Consider the following 17,263-nt stretch of genomic DNA (forward strand, 5'->3'; position numbering starts at 1 on the left):
TGAACTGGGGGTACAACCTCAATGACCAGAGAAGTGGACACATTCTCATGTCACAACCAAGGTCAGTGGTTGTGAGGCTGTGGGAGAAGAGAGCAGGACAAAGAGATGAAGGTGAATCTCTAGGGGCAGAGCCAGAAATAGAGGCAAGCGGCTGGAAATGAGATCCACGTGGCCATAAGGAGTCACATCTTAGCACTGCGTACTGATGGACTTTGTACGTATTCTGAGGACACTTTACTTCCTGTCTGTGCCAAGGGTCCAGGCTGATAGCCCTGCAAACATGTAGGAAGTGTTTATTCATAGGAGTCGCTGGCTTAGGATATATGGAACGGACCTGTAACACTAAGAGGAAATATAGGGGTTGGGTTGGAAATTTTGTGTTCCTGAGGTGATATTGAATAAAAACCCCAAAAAAGCATTGTTTTCACTTTGCTAGCCTCAGGGTGGGCCTTTGAGTGGCTAATGAGGTGGCCTTGGAACTTGGCTTTGGCCCTTGACTGCCCTTCCCTCCCCACACACCTGGGCCTGGTTACAGCTCATTTAAAAACGCCATCCAACCCTCCACTTAACATTCTCAGTCTCTGTAGAAAATTCTTATTCGCTTAAAATGGCATACATCCTCTGGCCCTCGTGTAATAAATGTTTTTGACAAAGATAATGCTTTCTATGAGCACAAATGTTTCTTAGCAGAGATGCACGTCCCTGAGGACTGACAAGCTTTTTCATGGCACCCATCTTGGACCTCTTCATGGAAACTCTAATTCACACTGTGTAAGGAGCACTAACTATATTCAGCTGTTCTAGAAACAGAAAGAATAAGTGGGTCTATTGGATTAGCCAGCAGATGGAAAGATTTGATTTATTTTACATTTTGAGATCTGGTCCGCACAGTACTACCGAGGCACTTGAGACTTCATCAGCCTAATAGCCTGACCCTTCTGTCTCTCAGAATGGCTAGAAACAAGGACAGAAATACACAATTCTTGTGTACAAATAGTTCTGTGGGAGACTTACTGTGGAGCTTTCCTGAAGTTTGAAACGTGAGCTACAGCAAATGACCCATTTTGTACTCTGACTTGGTAAACAAGTAGGCAGGTCTAGAGCTGAACCCCACTATAATTTCTATTCTGATGGATTCTAATAAAAATCTGCCAAATCCAAGAAATTTAGCTCATGGCCCTATTAGCCATTGACGACTTACAACTTGAAAAACCCAGGGTTATTGCCCCAATGGACAGAAACAGCAAAGTTAAACCAGAGGAACATTTAAGAAACAGAACCCTTGAGGAGGACATCTGGCTGAGTGGCCCACATGAAGTGGTTGGTTGATTTTGTTGACATCCATGTTCGTCTCCAGGATCAATTTTATTTTTCTTGAGATATATACAAAACGTGCCATAAAACGCGCCATTTGAAAATGTACGATCCAGTGGATTTTGGTAGATCCATAACGTGGCACAACTACCGGAACGATCTAATTCCAGAGCACGTTCATCACCCCGAAAGACGCTGTGCCCATTTAGTCTTGGAGATGAACCATTAGGTACACGCCAGATGTGTCTGACAGTGTGCGTGTCACTTCATATTTCCTGAGAAGTTTTGATAATGTTATGTGAGCCCTAAAATAGCTAACCCGGAATAGGAAAATCTATACTGTACATTGTCTTTTAAAATAGATCAGAAACTGACACAGGTTTATGGCATAAATATTTAACATTGTTGAAGAAAGCCAATTGTTTTCCTTTCGGAGATCTGGACTCACACAAATGGCTGGCAGGCGTCTAGAAGTATTCAATATGCTGCTGGAGATGACTCGTGGAGGCTACTGGATTCCGACGTCACCAGAAACATTATCTTAGCAAATACTAAGTGGGGAAGAAATGTCATTAAGGTAAGAAAGCAAGTGGCCCATTGACCAGTGACAATTACGGATTATCCACTCGTGCAGCTCGGAGACTGGGTCTTCTTTGCCTTCATCCCTGAGCCTCGGAGAGAATTAATTTAGTTCAAGTTTTGTCTCATAATTTCCAGTCAGACCCCCCGCTGGGCATCAATCCCAGGCCGGCTTTATCAACGGCAACAAAACTCTGACAGTTTGAAGCTTGCCTCTAAAAACACACAGCGAGTGAAGCTTTTAAAAAGAGGGAGACATTGACTTTCAAAATAGCTCTGTCTATTGCCTGTGATCGTGATAAGGGAACTTTCCAGCAAAGAATTTGCTGGGTGGGTGACTGATAGCAAAGCTGTCTTTCCTGGGGAAAAGTGTGGCTTCTCCAGGTTACATCAGTTCCCTCTCATCTGAGACAAAAAGTGTAAGTGAAAGGCCAAAGTTTATCCTCTACCTCATCCCTATGGCCCATGAGAAAATTCTTCTTATGCTCTTAAGTTTATTTAGTTACCTTGAGAGAGAGAGAGAGAGAGAGAGAGAGAGAGAGAGAGAATGAGAGCAGTGGGGAGACAGAGAGAAAGAGAGAGAGAATCCCAAGCAGGTTCCACACCATCAGCACTGAGCCAAACCCGGGGCTCGAACTCACGAACCGTGAGATCATGATCTGAGCCAAAATCAAGTTGGACGCTCAACCAGCAGGGCTCCCCCGTCACCTCCTCTTATGCTCTTTAAGTGAGAGAAGGTGGTTGGAACTGCAGAAGGGAAGTCTTCAGGGAAGTCTTCCATCTCTGTCCCCAGGTGACATCACCTTCCTTGGAAGGTTCTGGCAGCGCTGGGCCTGGGGGCTAAACCATGCTCCAACGACACGTGCAGCTCGTGCCAGCCCAGCGGGGACAGCCGTAGCCACCTGTGATTCTGCTATCTCTGCAGGTTCAGTGGCAAAGTTTCCTGAGAAATTTCCCTCCATTTGGAGGCAATTTACACACATACCAGGAATGGCTTTGGGGAGCAGGTTTAAACAAGGAACGATCCGGCCCTTTGCCCACGGCTGGCTGTCTGGTGACAGAGATTGTGCGGAGATGAGCCATCGAGGGAGGAGAAAGTGGCCTTCATACAGCATCGCTGGTACTCCTGGATCCGGTGTCGAAGCAGGAAGTTTGGCAAATGGGGGCAAAGAGCTGTGGTGTCAGTAGGGACACAGCACCCAGCCCGGGACATCTGCTTCCGAGGGCTCTGCAGCTGTGGGCCCTCCAGGATTAGTCCGGAGTGGGGGGTGCCTGCCAGGGCGGAGGACCATGCCCTACAGAGCAGGGGGTAAACCAGGGCTGTGCGATACACCCCAAGGAAGTGCACTAGCTCCTGGCTCCCTGAGCAGCATTTCCCAGACCGAACACTCTGGCTTTCAAGGAACACATTGCAAACATGAGCTCACCCAAGGCTGGATACCAAGAGCATCTGCGTTCACCTCACCCTCACGGCGCTGGTGGAGATGCCCTGGGATGTAAGTCAACACACATGTTTCAAGTTGATCACTTTGCCACACGGCTCTTGCCTGCTTCCAGAGAATCACCCCCTGGCTTCTTCGAGCCACAGGGTGTCACTGCTTGTCTGACCCCCTTCCTGGAAGAGCTCTGCTGGGGAGTGGAGGCCGAGAGCCCCCTGTGGCCTTTCCCCACTCCCGCAGGGAACCCCGCGTCCCCAGGCTCACCCCTTCATGAAGCCTCCGGTGCCCTTAGTCTCGACCCTCGACCCAGAGTACAGACCCAGAAGTTTGGCAGAAGGGATGGCAGTATCTGGAAGGCCAGAGTGCAGAGGAGGCATCTGCACGCCTGACACGGATGGCTTGCAAAACCAGCGGATATTGTTCAGAAAACAAGTTAGAAATCTTGAATATGTGCTCTGCTTGTGTTTCTTAACATAAACGTGGATGATCTTTGGAGAGGCTTCTGTGCCAGGTCTTTAAAAATCTCCACGAACTCGGGAAGGAGCCAAGATGTGGTCTCTATACCTTGGTGCCCATGTGGGATGACTCCAGTCTACCAGTCAATCCCAACCAGAGAAAAGGTGTTTTGTTTTTCTGTACAAAGATGGAGCAGGTCTGAGTTTGAATCTTTACTCTGCCACCGGTTAGCTGAGGACAAAGTTTTAGTTTTATCATCCCTGAAATGTGGGGCTATGATATTTAGATTGTGATGCTGTTGTGGAATCAAATGAGAGAAGGCCTTACACACACTGACGCATAGAGCGTCTGGACATCGGATTCGGTGGTCTCTCCTAAGCAACTGCCAGGCCTGTGGATCATGGCCACAATCTTCCTGAGTTCTAACGGCAGTGAAGACATAATTATCACAAATAGATCGCCTATGATTAATAATATATTTAAAGCAAAGATACGTTTATACTTCCCTCAGAGAGAATGTGACCCATGTAATTGTCTAGGAAGGTTGGTGAATCTTGAATCTCGGGATCCCCAGAATTTGGGGAATTCTAAAAATACGTGTCTGTTTGCCTTTTCATGTTTCATTGTCCTCCCTGCTATGCCACATCATATATGTCTGAGGATCCCATGGCATCATGGTGAGAGCTGGGGACCGCCCAGGCACGGTGACACAAGGGTTGGGCATTGCCACCAGTGTGTAATCTGGAGCTGGTTACATGAAAAGCTGGGAGTTGCTGAAGTGGCAGCTTTCTGGGCTCCCAAATGGAAGCAACGATCAGCCGGGGGACTTTCCTCTAGTGCGAACCCCTCCCCGGGGGGAGGGCAGGTGAACTCACTGATATTCTCAGGCTTGTTCGCAGGATGTCTGTGACCCTCGCCTTGACTTTAACGCTAACTCATGGTTCACTGGCTTCCCATTCAGTTTGAGAAGCCTTTCTGGAAAATCAGTGTGGCAGGTGTTCCTACAGCACCGTTTCAGAAAGGAAGCTGGGCCCCTTCCTGTGTGCCCTGCAGGGTTTTACCTGGAGCCTCGAGGAGACGACACTCGTCTGTGTCTCGGTGAAGCAGCACCCCTCCAGTAGGCACGATGCACTGATACATCAACCCCAACGTGACAGTGGGGATGCCATCAATTTCCCTCAAACACGTGTCATGCTTTTCAGGTTCAGGAGAACCAAGGCCACCGTGGCAGGATGGACAGACAGACCGACCATAGCAGGTAGCATCTTTTCTGCTGTGGGAAAGGACAACCCACAATTCATGAACCTCGTTGGAGGATGGCCTCCTCCAGAGGCTTTCCTCCAGAGTTGGGACACTGTTCTGCTTAGGTGTGCCTATAGTAGATGGGCTGAGAACATGCGCAGTAGAGCATTTGCATTGTTTTACATGACTATGAGAAAAAAAATAACATAATAGAGTAAGGGAGACTATGAGACTTTGGGAAGAAAACACTGGCATGCTTGTGACAATCCTCCTTCAAAAGGCTGTCAAGAAGTTGAGATCCTTTGCTGTCAGTGCTCAGTGAAACCAGGGGTGTTCTGGAAGCTTGGTTAGCTCTGGGCTTCCTATGGGTAGTTCCTAAAATATGCATGAGGCCCGAAGACATATTTGCAACTTAGAGTTGCCATTTTACAAGTCTTGGGGTTAAAAAAATAAGATAACATTACATGAAGTGGATGTTTTTTTTGGCAAGATAAAAATATAAAAACTACTAAAATTGCACTGCTCATTTCAGCCAGATGCCAGAGAGCCCTTCTTTGGAAATCCGGTCCTCACGCTGCCTGGGAATACAGACAGATGCTCGGTAGCACTCCATCAGCGGGATTGCCAGTGCAAGGACGCTGCATAGAGGGCATCGCAGAGGAGGTCTGCCATGCTCCATGCCGGCTCGCGGCACAGATGAGGCTCGACTTGTCCTGAGATCCGCTCCGTTTCCTAGAACGAAGAGCGGCAACGATCGCTTTCAGTGCATTTTCAAAAGTAACATCCTTGATTTGCAACATGCATGAAATGTACGGTGGGCATTGCACGAAAGGGTAAGAAATGCTTAGGTGTGCCTTTCATTTGTCACCTTTCGAGGACGAGACCACACACCGTCTTCTTCTCAATAGTGTGTTTGTGCGCCCTGGGTCCAAACATCATTTCTGAGAAGACTGCCTTTTCTCCTGCAACCAGGGAGGGAAGCTATGTTCGGCAGGAGGAGGGGTGGGGACTCTTGAAGTCTCAGTCAGCTGACAGGGGTGATGGTTGGACCTCGGAGCTGTGGAGAGCAGAGAATAATTCCTTTCCATGAGACTCTCCTCCCCATCGAACTGTACAGCTCACGGCAGTGGTTAAGAGTCTGGGGTTAGAATCTGTCAACCTTGGATTTAAAATCCTGATCTCAACACTCACAACTAACTCACTAACCCAGTGTTACTGGGTGTTTCTTAGCTCCAGGGTCCCGTTCTCACCATCCCATAATAATTTCTACTTTGCGGGGTTGCGTGGGTCAGAGAGGCTGGGGAGGGTGCTTAAGTTCTGTTGCTGGGTGTGTGCGTGTGCACGCACGTGTGCGTGCGAATCCACATAAAGTTACCAAGTGTTACTGCTAAGGAAATATCTAGCATTCCAGAAGCTTTTTCTGTACCACAGGTCTCATTTCCTAATTTATGTAACTTTTCCTCACAGATGAGCAATTTCTTTTGTGGCAAATGTTCTCATAATTGGATTAAAGAAACACTACTAGCATAACCCAAATATTTCTTTTCTGAAAAATTTTTTAATGTTCATTTAATTTTGAGAGAGGGAGAGACAGGGTGTGAACAGGGGAGGGGCAGAGAGAGAGGGAGACACAGAATCCGAAGCAGGTTCCAGGCTCTGAGCTGTCAGCACAGAGCCCGACGCGGGGCTCGAACTCATGGATCTCAAGGTCATGGCCTGAGCTGGAGTCGGATGCTTAACTGACTGAGCCACCCAGGTGCCCAATAAAACCAAAATATTTCTAATCACTTGTATTTTGGGCACGTCGTGCTTTTTATGCACTTTCTCTTTTTTGAAAGAGAGAGAGAAAGAGAGAGCACGAGCCAGGGAGGGGCAGAGATAGAGAGGAAGAGAAAGAATCCCAAGTAGGCTCCCGCTGTTAGTGCAGAACCCCATGTAGGGCTCGATCCCATGAACCACGAGGCCATGACTGAGCCAGAGTCAAGAGTCAGATGCTTAACCCACGGAGCCACCCAGGCTCCCCCAACACTCCTACAGACCAACAGCTCCTTGGCGCTAGCGTGAGTGGGCTTTTCTGACGTGACCATCAACGAGAATGTCAGCTTCAGTCTTCCCTGAGCTTGTAACCCTGACTCTGATGTCCACAGCGAACAAACGTGAGTCAGTGACATCTACAGGCTTGTCCACATCTGTCCCATTTTCTTCAATGGGAGCAGTAGTGTGGAAAATTGCAAATATAATTTGCATATTGGGAAAACGGAATTGATGGCTGTGCCGATGTTGAAATGTCCCAGGGGTGGGTGAAGGTAGAATTCCACCGAGCATCAGGCCCGAGGCAGGCAATGGCCGAGCCCAGGAAACAGATTAAGTGGCTTCCAGGCAGAGTGTTGGTCAGTCCCACCTGACCCCATTGCTTCCATGACGAGCTGCTGGGATCAGGAGTCCCGTCGGTCAATCCAGTGGCATCGGGAGGCCAAGTGTCTGTTGTGAAAGGGAGGTGCCAATGCCCCAGTGGGAGCCGAGGAGGCTGCCCCTGCTGACAGACACCCATGGAAGGACCGACAGCAGTGGCTTCTCTAGAATTGTTCAGTAATGGGTTTCTCTAGGGCACAGATTTTGTCGTCAAAGTAGAAAATGTTCCAGTAATCGTATGATTATTTTATGACTAAACGGTTTTTTTCCCTCCCACATTCCCTTCACTAGATTGTAAGCAATGTGAGAGTAAGGCCTGAACCACATTCTTCTTCAACTGCTCAGGGTCGCAGTGTTGTACCCTGAATAGAAAGAAAGTTATGAAGGTTTCACCAAACTGAGTCACTAGCTGCATCTGTATCTGTATTCATATTAGTCTCTGTGGCTAGATTGATATATATATATATGAATCTATTTCCATCCATATATCTATGCCTGGACCTATTTATATCAGCATTTATATCTACCTATATCAATGTGAATATCGATATCGTATCTCTATCCATATCTATAGCTGTCTGTATCTATCTGTATCAACACTTCCATATCAGTAACTAAGTCCTATCAGTATCTGTCTCAGTGTTTATATCCACAGCAGTATCTGTATGTCAATATCCCATACATCATGTATAACTTTATGCGCACCCGCATTTGCACGGGCACCCACACCTACATTTACAACACACCTACACTGACATCTATATCCACAAATGGGATAGATTTACCAACTTCACGTTCATAAAAGTCATGGCTGAGGAAACGGATAATTTCTCTCTAACAACTGGCCCCTTAAGAGTTTTGCTTTTCTTTGTTGGTATCGATTTAAGTAAAAATAGAGTCCTCTAAAGGCATGGGATTTCTGAGACAAAGCTAATAATCCCGGTCTTCCCAGGTGACTGGTGGAAGGTATCATTGCATCCAGGTATATATTTTGGGCCGAGTCTCGGAGTGGGCTGGTATCTCACCTGTGGGGCCTGGGCACCTTCTACCCATTGCTCCCAGCTGTCCACACCCTGCCTCCGGTCATGCATGGAGGCCCAGGACTCAGCATGTCGGATCCACCACGAGGTTCAAAGTGCATTCAGGGGAAATCTGCCAGCCACCACGAGAAAGGAAAAGAAAACTCAGGGAGGCCCTGGGACACTTTTAGTGTCTGTGGGAATTTTATTTGGTGAAGTTGTTTACATCTGTCTCCGTAAACCCGCCCCAAGGGGGAGGGTGAACGCCATATCTTCTTCAGCTCCTTGGAAATCATGGTCAATTCCACAAGCCCTCTGTTCCTTGACACAAGGCATACGTACGTCCGCATGGTTAGTGGTGTTCAGAGCTGGTGTTTTCTGGACCGAGGAGGAGACAGAAGGCCGCGTTAGTCCATCAGGCCATCCAACCAGGGGCTCCCTCTACCTGTTTCGGGCAGAAAGTCTCTTAAATTGAATAATTGTCATTTTCCAGCTCTCGGCGAGGCCAGAAATCACTAAAAATCTCATTTAAACTTCCCAGTGTAGTTCCCAAGCAAATTCACAGCAGAGGTCAGTCCTTCTGCAAGATTGCTGGTGAGAATTCCTCATCAGAACAGAGGTATTTTTCTCCATTGCCCAACCCACTACCTTCCATCAATTTTTCTCGTCACCTCGCCCGCCTTATTATGACCTTCATGGGATAAAGGAAGTACAGTTCGAACTCTTTTTTTCTGCAGACGGCGCCTCCCTGTGTATGATGTGGTTAATATTGATTATACGCTGCAGTCAACCCAGGGAGCCCGGTGTATCCCCCCTCCCAACTTCCCTTCCTCCCTCCGGAGACCATTTTCCGCCTTTTACCTGTTCTCAAATGCTACTCTGGGTATTTATTCTTTTAAAGTGGAGTCACCACTTCTAACTGTATTTATTTAGAGCCCAGACCCACCAAGACGACTTTATGTCAGTGACAGCATCCAGAAGCGGAATCCGATGAGAACTCCTGCCGCTGACAGGGAAGCCGGGTGATCTAATTTACCAGCAACTAAAGATAATTCTCTGCATGGGCTCTGGGTCCCCCTGGGTTACTGACTCAGAGGTCAATTGAAGGAGAAGCAAGGCAAGGCTGGGGTCACCTGCTCCTTTCTGATCTGCGTTCTCTCGTGTAGACAGTTTAAAGAAACACGCGATTTTGAGCCAGGACGTAAAATTCCTTAATGAGTTTATGTACAGATGCCCAGCATATAGGGATGGATGAGAATATTGACAATTAGTGACCTTGCTTTCTTCTATATGCTTTTCCAGTGATGCTAAATTCAACTTCAGTCACTTGGGTTTTCAATGTTACTTTAAAACTCCCCATCACCATTAGCTTTTTCGAGGCTGATTTGATTGTAGGGACATTATTCCTGAGGCTACGGGCGTATACTCTTCTCCATCTAGCTGACTTTAGCATAAAAATAAAATTGAATCATAAGCAATGAAATTTTATCTATTCAACTCTCTTCATTCCCAGCTGGAGTTAATAACGCTTGATTTTACTCCTTCTCCCTAAATGGCATGAAATATATGAAATTGAAATTAACACATCTCCAAGATGATTAGGTCACAAATAGGTTTTATTAAATTTACGTGCTCCGTGTTGGTTCTTTCTTAACCACACAGTGAATGTGGCACTAGACCTCCTATTTTTATTATCGAATTATGGTAATAGAGAGAAGTAATTTTTTTTTTTTTTCAGTTACACACTAACAAACAAAGCAAAGGAAGGCAACGTGAAACGATAGCAGAAAAGCAGTGATCGCCATGACATCAGTGGTGGGAATGAGGGTGACGAGCTCTTATCAATCGATCCATTGCTCTGTGCTAAGTCCTCCGCTAAGGACTCGAGCGCAGACTGGTTTTGACTGCATAATCCTGGCGTGGTGGGGAGGATAATTGCATTTGAAGAACCAAGGCATGTCTGCCATCATCCGTCAAGGAACGCGGGAGCCATGCAGGGAGAGGCGCTGGCCAGGGGAGGAGGAAGAAGGGAATGTACGAGAGGCACGAGCATGTACAAGAATGGCATTTTCGGAGAAGGTTGAGGAATCTGTGAAGCACAGTCTGGGGTTTGGGGGGGACAGACGTTGACAGCAAATACGGATGTTGGCCTTGGGTGTGGAACATGGCCATGGGGGTGGACATTCTGAGGGGCCCAGGATGTGCCTGGGTGCCCAGACTGGGGGCGTTTGGCGGCCCCGGGGGGCAGGAGCTAGGGCGTGCAGAAGTCCTGTCCTATGGAAGCCTTAGAAGCTGGGCTGCCTGCGCAGGATTTCTGGCAGTGACAGTTGGTTCAGGGAGGTGGGAGGAGACGCGGGGGGTTGGAGGTCAGCTCAGGCATGCCGTGTGGAGCAACTGACGCTGAGGGAGAGCGGGGGCCTGACCCTGACCCAGGAAGTTGATGCACCCCTGACCAGGCAGGTCAGGTAGGTTGTGCCTCTGGGGGAGGGGCGCTGTCCCCAAAGGTGAGTTTCTGGAAAGCAGGAAACAAACGCCCCCGTGGGTGAGCTCAGTGAGCACCGAGTCTCGGGGAGCTGCGGGCCGTCACTGAGGCACAGGCGCTTGCTGACTCACGTGCCCACTGCAGTTTGGAGTCTGCACTTGACCGTGACTTCCCAGTGTCGTGGGGGGACAGTGGAGCCCTACGGTACATCCCTTTACCCCGAGAAAAACAAAATTTCTCATGGTAAAGGCAACTTCCTGTTCCAGGAACCAGACGGCACACGCCCTTTTTGGGATCTGCCAAGAACAGCTCGGAGAGGCCCGGTGCATTCAACGAGAGTTGACGAGCCTCGTTTCTGGAGCCAAGACTGATGGCCATCTTGGTGGTGGAAGGTTCCATGCACTACGGGCCCTGTTCAGACAGCTTCAGTGGGAAGACGTTTCAGAGCTTTGGTCACATTGTGCAGATCGTAGTACTTTAGAGTGGAGGGAGGGGAGAGGGACAATTTCTCAGCCTTCCGGGCCAGTCACGTTTTGTTACCGACACTAAGAACTTACCTGGTGTCCAACAGGCAGTTCCCTGGATGGAGCTGGTACTCAGTCTCCCTCTGTCGCTGGCCCGGCAAGGCGTTAGCGTACTCTCTAAAGCTGAAGCTACCAGTTTGCGTTTTCCTCGGATGAGGGTGGTTTGGACTGAGATGGTCTGCTGAGCTGACCACTCTCACGTTTACTGGGCGACCCACGGATATCTGAGAACATTCCAGAACCTAGAACAAGGAGAGGCTCACCTGAGCCCCTCAGGCTTGGCCGTACCCCCCTTGTAGGACGAACCCGTGTGGCCAAGTGCCCCTTCAGGAAAGCTGTTTACCTCACCTGGCCCGCAGCCTGGTCTGTGCTCAGTTAGACACGTCCTCACCTGGTCAAGTTCTCAGGCGAAGGGACCCGGGCACAGAACCCTGAGGAATCTGGTGAGATGTTGGCACAGTTCAGGGGCCCTCAGGTGGTCTGACGCTGACTCTTCTTCTCCCCTCACTTTTCCAGGGAGACTGAAAGCCATTTTCACTTCCTGGGACCAAATTCCCCTGTAAAAGGAAGCATTTGCTCCAAGGGCCTGGGAAGCCATCGCCCCACTCACCACACTCAGACTTTAAGGGGGAGTCTCGGTTCTGCTCCCCTCTTGTCGGCGAGGTGATAATCTGCGTGCATTTCCCAGTTTGGTTCTTTTGAGCCGATGCTACTGAACACGGTCACTTGCGGTGGAAAACGTTCAGGCTTCCACAAGCGCAGCCTTATTTTGCCGCATCCCACCCCGGCAAACTGGGGGCAGTATTGGGAGATTTAGTACATCGGGGAGGGGAAGTAAAGAAAAGGTGCAGTGCTGTTAGAGTCAGGCTCAAAGCCCGGGGGGGACTTGACCACCTGTGTGACCTCAGGCAAGGCACTCTCCCTCTCTGAGCCTCCAGTTTCCTCCTTTATAGGTCAGCAGCAAGACCAGAATCTTCCAGGGTCACCCGAGGGACTGACGGAGAGACTGCATGTGAAATTACCATACACTGACTGTCGAGACGGTGGTGGCATTGTCATGGCCATGCTTTTCCATACAAGAGACGCCTGGATTCATCACACTGCGCAGGGGCAAAATCAGAGTCCGCAAACCTTGTGCAGAGCATCAAAGGGGCTTCAGATTCCAGAGGAGAATAGACAGGGCGGGACGCAGCAGGGGCCGTGCATCACTTACGTTCTTCAAGTGACAAGATGGGAAGCGGGGGCCTCTGCTGAGCTCCGCAGCCACCGGCAGGAGAGCGTGGTCCCGTGAGGGTGGGGCTCAGACCGACTCTGCCTTCTGAGCAGATCCTGAGCATCATGTAGCTGAAAGAGAGTCAGGGGCGCGCAGGGGGCTGATAAATTTGTGTGAGCATTTCCTCCCCCAAATCTGAGGTTTAAAGATGGGAAACATGAAGCGAGAGATTAGACGTGTTTTTAATTGTGCTATTTCAGTTTGCAAATTGGCAAAAGAATAACACTATCACCTTGTTGGAGACAAAAATAAGTCTTATGTACGTATGTATTTACTTTTGAGTGGAAGGCCAGGGTGTTATTTTCAGAACCAAGAAGTTGCCACATCTACTGTCAGTAACACACTGAGAATCTGTGTTCGCAATGCTGGGAGGCTCAGTGAAGACCTTACACATCATATTTTAATAACTATATTAATGTTCTAAAGATGAACAACAGACAGGGGCTGATCATAAAACGGATAGAATGATGTATATGCGTTGTTTAACATTCTTTCAGTTAATAAGTATGAGCTTTAATAACATTTCCAGGTGTTTTAATTTTTTTAATATTTATTTTTGAAAGAGAGAGAGGCAGAGCATGCGTGGGAGAGGGGCAGACAGAGGGAGACATCGAATCTGAAGCAGGCTCCAGGCTCTCAGCCATCAGCACAGAGCCCGACGCAGGTCTCAAACCCACGAAGGGCGAGATCATGACCTGAGCCGAAGTCAGATGCTTGACCCACTGAGCCAGCCAGGCCCCCCAAAGATTTTTTTTTTAATGGTCACTGTTATTGTGTGGATGGATTCCTTTAAATACAAATTTTTCATGTAATGTAACTTCACATTCATTGACTTACATGTTTGAAATTGAGCAAAAAGAAACTGCCTCAGGTGTTTGATAATCACTGAGTCAGTCACACACCTAGGACTGTGCTTGTGAAACAGGCTTTTCAGTTCTGCACCTGAGCAAATTCATGCTTCTGGAGGTTTTGCAAAATTTTTCAAGACACAATCTGAGCATCTTCAAGCTAGCAATAAATGTCCAAAATGAAGAGATCTCCCCCTATTCAGTAGCAGTAAAATACCCCTTCCTCTCCCCACGCCACGGCTTAGAGTTCACTGCACACACACAATTATGTTTGAAGGAAGAACAAACTTTCTCCTTGTCTTGTATTTAGAGCGGGAAATCGATCTGATTGGTGTTCTAAATTACACATTGTTTGAGAAACAGGTAAATAAGTGATTATTTTATTTGGCTTCTAAATAGCCCCGAATATGCTGGGTGAGTACAAATGGTTTAGAAGTGATTGCAGGGGATTTCTGTAAAAGAGAAAGATGTTATTTCTAATTATGTATTTTAACTTGTGTGGGCATGAAAACATCAGATTGCCCTGAGGTTGCCACGGAAGCATTTCTTCGGTTGATTTTTTAAAAAGTTAATGAGTAAAATATATAGCATGGCTGAAAGAGAATATGTGTAATTAGACCTTGGAGACCAAATGCCATTATGACAACATTTCCCAGTAGAAAAAAATATACATATGTAATCAATTATTTAAAGTATATAAATTTAAATATATAGAGCTATATAAACCTTTTTACCATATGTAAGAGAGAATAATTAGTCAAAAACAGATTTTGCTAATTGTGTCATGAATTTCTTTTTGTTTCTCTGAATAGGGCATCCAAGGAGGGGGAGGGGGAGGGGGAGGAATTCTGGTGACATTTTGTTTAGTGAGGAAATTTAGGTTTACTGTTTTAAGATAAAAGGTTATGATTAGGACAGACACTCAAGGCCTGAAAAAATAAAGACTATTGAAATTGTGGAGAATATGAGGAAGACGTAGCACAGTCTCTGGGAGCTCTGCTTCCGGAGTGACGTGGTATCTTCTGGCTCCGGGGACCCCCGAGGGCAGATTGTTCAAGCCACCGATGGCATCGCCATGCAAGATATTGACTCAGGCAGATGAAACAGACATGCAGAAATGGAAAGATCTGCTACTTCTTCTTCCCATAGTCTTGTAATGGCACGTCCATGCACGCTCTTCAACCGTGTCAAGACCCCCCACGTTCTCCTTGGACTCCCTGTAACCAGCAACGACCTCTCTCTTGTTGACCTCCACACCCACATAGGTGATACACCACCTTCCTTTCTTTTATTTCCCCACCTCCAGTAATCTGAGTCTGTCTCTCACCTAGGCCTGCCTGATAAAGGCATTACTCGTCTGTAATCAGCTCTATCTTTCTAGAATACCCTTCAGGTAGCCGTGCTCCGCAAAAACTCTCCAAGCCCGTCCCACCCTTTGCTTCACCGGGAAACAAGTTCCTGGGTGCTGGCTTGTTCTTCTGTGTACACGAGTCTTCCTCAGAGAGGGTTTCCCGGACCACCCCATCAAATTCTAGCCCTGTCTTGCTTTGTGTTTGCTCGTAGGAGGTGCAAAGAAGCTCCCAGGCTCTCATCACACTGGAAGAGTGCTTCACTGAGATGAGAGCCCCTCAGGGCAGACCCCTGCTCCTTGCTCACCAGCCGGTCAGATCCCCGTGACAGCTCCCTGTATAAGAATGACTAATGCCATAAAGAACCCACACAGTGCCTGGCATATAGAAGGTGATTAACAGTGTTCATCCACTTTCCTATTTTTATTTAGTGGAAAGTTGTCCGTCATGAAAAAAAACAAAATATTTCAGTAACAAAAGAAAAAAATCTCCTATAGAAAAAGCTGTGCAGTGTTTCAGAGTGTAACTCAGATGTCTGAGCCATGTGCTAGGTGGGCGGTGTAGACAAATAGCTGACTCACTATCTCTTCTTAAATGGCCAAGTCCACATAAAAATGAAAGTGTCCATTTTTCCTATTTATCAATTGTGTAAAGCTAACCACATGAAAGATAATGAAGCCACATCTCTATGGATACAGATAATCATATGAGAGTAGAAGCCAGATAGCTGCTGTGAAGAATGTTGCGGATTGAGTGTTGGCGCTGGTCCCCCTCCATTCATATGCCGAAACGCTAATTCCCAGTGCGGTGGTACACGGGGGCGGGAGGTGACTAGGCCATAGGGTGGAGTCCTCGGGGTGGGATGCCTGCTCTTATAGGAAGAGACAAGGTGCTTGCTTCCTTGGTCTGCTCTCTGCCCGTTAAGCACGCAGGGAGATGGTGGCCATCTATGAAACGGGAGACCCTCCTCAGACACTAACCCTGCCTGCACTTTGACCTTGGACTTTCAGAATGCAGGACTCTGAGAAACAAGCAGCAAATAAAATCTATGGTGACTTGTTGCAGCAGCCTGAGCAGAACAAGACCAAGCCATGCATGTTTGGAATCCAGATAGTGTGCATGTCCAGGGAGGAGGCCACACGGCTTACCAACCTCTCCTCGTATGTTGGTCAACGATCCTCGTTTAAAGTTAAGGGAGATTTTCTCTAATTGGCTTTTTCAGCAAACAGTAAAATTCCTTATCCGAATTGTGTTTTCCTTACCTTTGGTTAATGAGGTGAGCTAGTGGCATGACTCGTTATTAGGAATTAGGAGATGGGGGCATGTTTAATAAATGATGTAACTCACACGACGTGTACCACGGAGCTAGGGCCTTTTATCTGAGCTGTGAAATTACATATTCAATCATCAGCTGTTTTGCATATTCTCTTGGACTTGGGTTTTTTTGCCAACATTTCAAACATCCCATGCTCAGAACTGTATTTGAGGCTGTTGTCACCCCCTCTTTCCCTGTGCCCAGCCTTGCCCAGCCTTCTGAGTGGCAGGGCTCTGCACCCAACTGCAGAGGTGGGCACCGGGGTCTTTGAATGACCCTCTGTGGTGGTCCTGGCAACCGGAGCATCACTGGACGAGTCTGCCAGGCCATCACACTCCATATTGACTCTCCCTCCTCATCGTATCCCAGGCTGGCTCGTCTTCCAGCTTTGACCTTGAGCAGGATGCATTTGGTGCGTATGTGGGAAACCAGAAGGAACTTTTAGATGTTATAAATATAAAAATTAGAAGACCTTGCTCCATGACACTGCACCCTTCAGTCATTTCTCACCTGACTTTTAATAAAGTGAAGAACTTGGGGCCCCTGGGTGGCTCAGTTGGTTGAGGGTCTGCGGCTCAAGTCATGATCTCACAGCTCGTGAGTTGGAGGCCCACATCGGGCTCTGTGCTGACAGCTCGGAGCCTGGAGCTCGCTTCGGATTCTGTGTCTCCCTCTCTCTCTGCCCCTCCCCCACTCGCACTCTCTGTCTCTGTCTCTGTCTCTGTCTCGCTCTCTCTCAAAAATAAACGTTAAAAAATATCTTAATACAGTGAAGAACTCTCCACGGCTGGGCAGACCCCAAGGGCTCTGGCAGGATCACTCCTCTCCCTGGGCCTTATTTTTCCACCATCTCGGTTCCCACTATTCCTTGAGTCTCCCAGAACTGTCTTCATTCAGTTCCTTAAAAATGGTAAGTGGCTGTCCGCTTCATGGCATCCACCGTGCTATTTCTTCTGTGTCCCACCGCCCCAGGTCTGAGTGCAAATGTTACTCCCCTCCATCCCAGAGCTG

General features: G+C 47.9%; 2 long non-coding RNA genes across 2 annotated transcripts; one reads left to right on the top strand and one right to left on the bottom strand.

Annotated features, from left to right (window-relative positions):
- Positions 1 to 8,641: 8,641 nt before the first annotated feature.
- Positions 8,642 to 11,673, bottom strand: LOC121040780 (uncharacterized). The gene is made up of 2 exons (XR_005795436.1): positions 11,501 to 11,673; positions 8,642 to 8,906 (listed from the first exon to the last, which is right to left on the bottom strand). It is a non-coding gene; the product is annotated as an uncharacterized LOC121040780 (long non-coding RNA).
- Positions 11,674 to 11,765: 92 nt separating this feature from the next.
- LOC121040787 (uncharacterized) lies at positions 11,766 to 16,184 on the top strand. The gene is made up of 3 exons (XR_005795443.1): positions 11,766 to 11,910; positions 15,152 to 15,328; positions 15,948 to 16,184. It is a non-coding gene; the product is annotated as an uncharacterized LOC121040787 (long non-coding RNA).
- The last annotated feature ends 1,079 nt before the right edge of the window (positions 16,185 to 17,263 follow it).

The sequence above is a fragment of the Herpailurus yagouaroundi genome, unplaced genomic scaffold (genome assembly GCF_014898765.1).
Source record: "Herpailurus yagouaroundi ecotype Mexico unplaced genomic scaffold, PumYag 29, whole genome shotgun sequence".
Taxonomy (NCBI): Eukaryota; Metazoa; Chordata; class Mammalia; order Carnivora; family Felidae; genus Herpailurus; species Herpailurus yagouaroundi.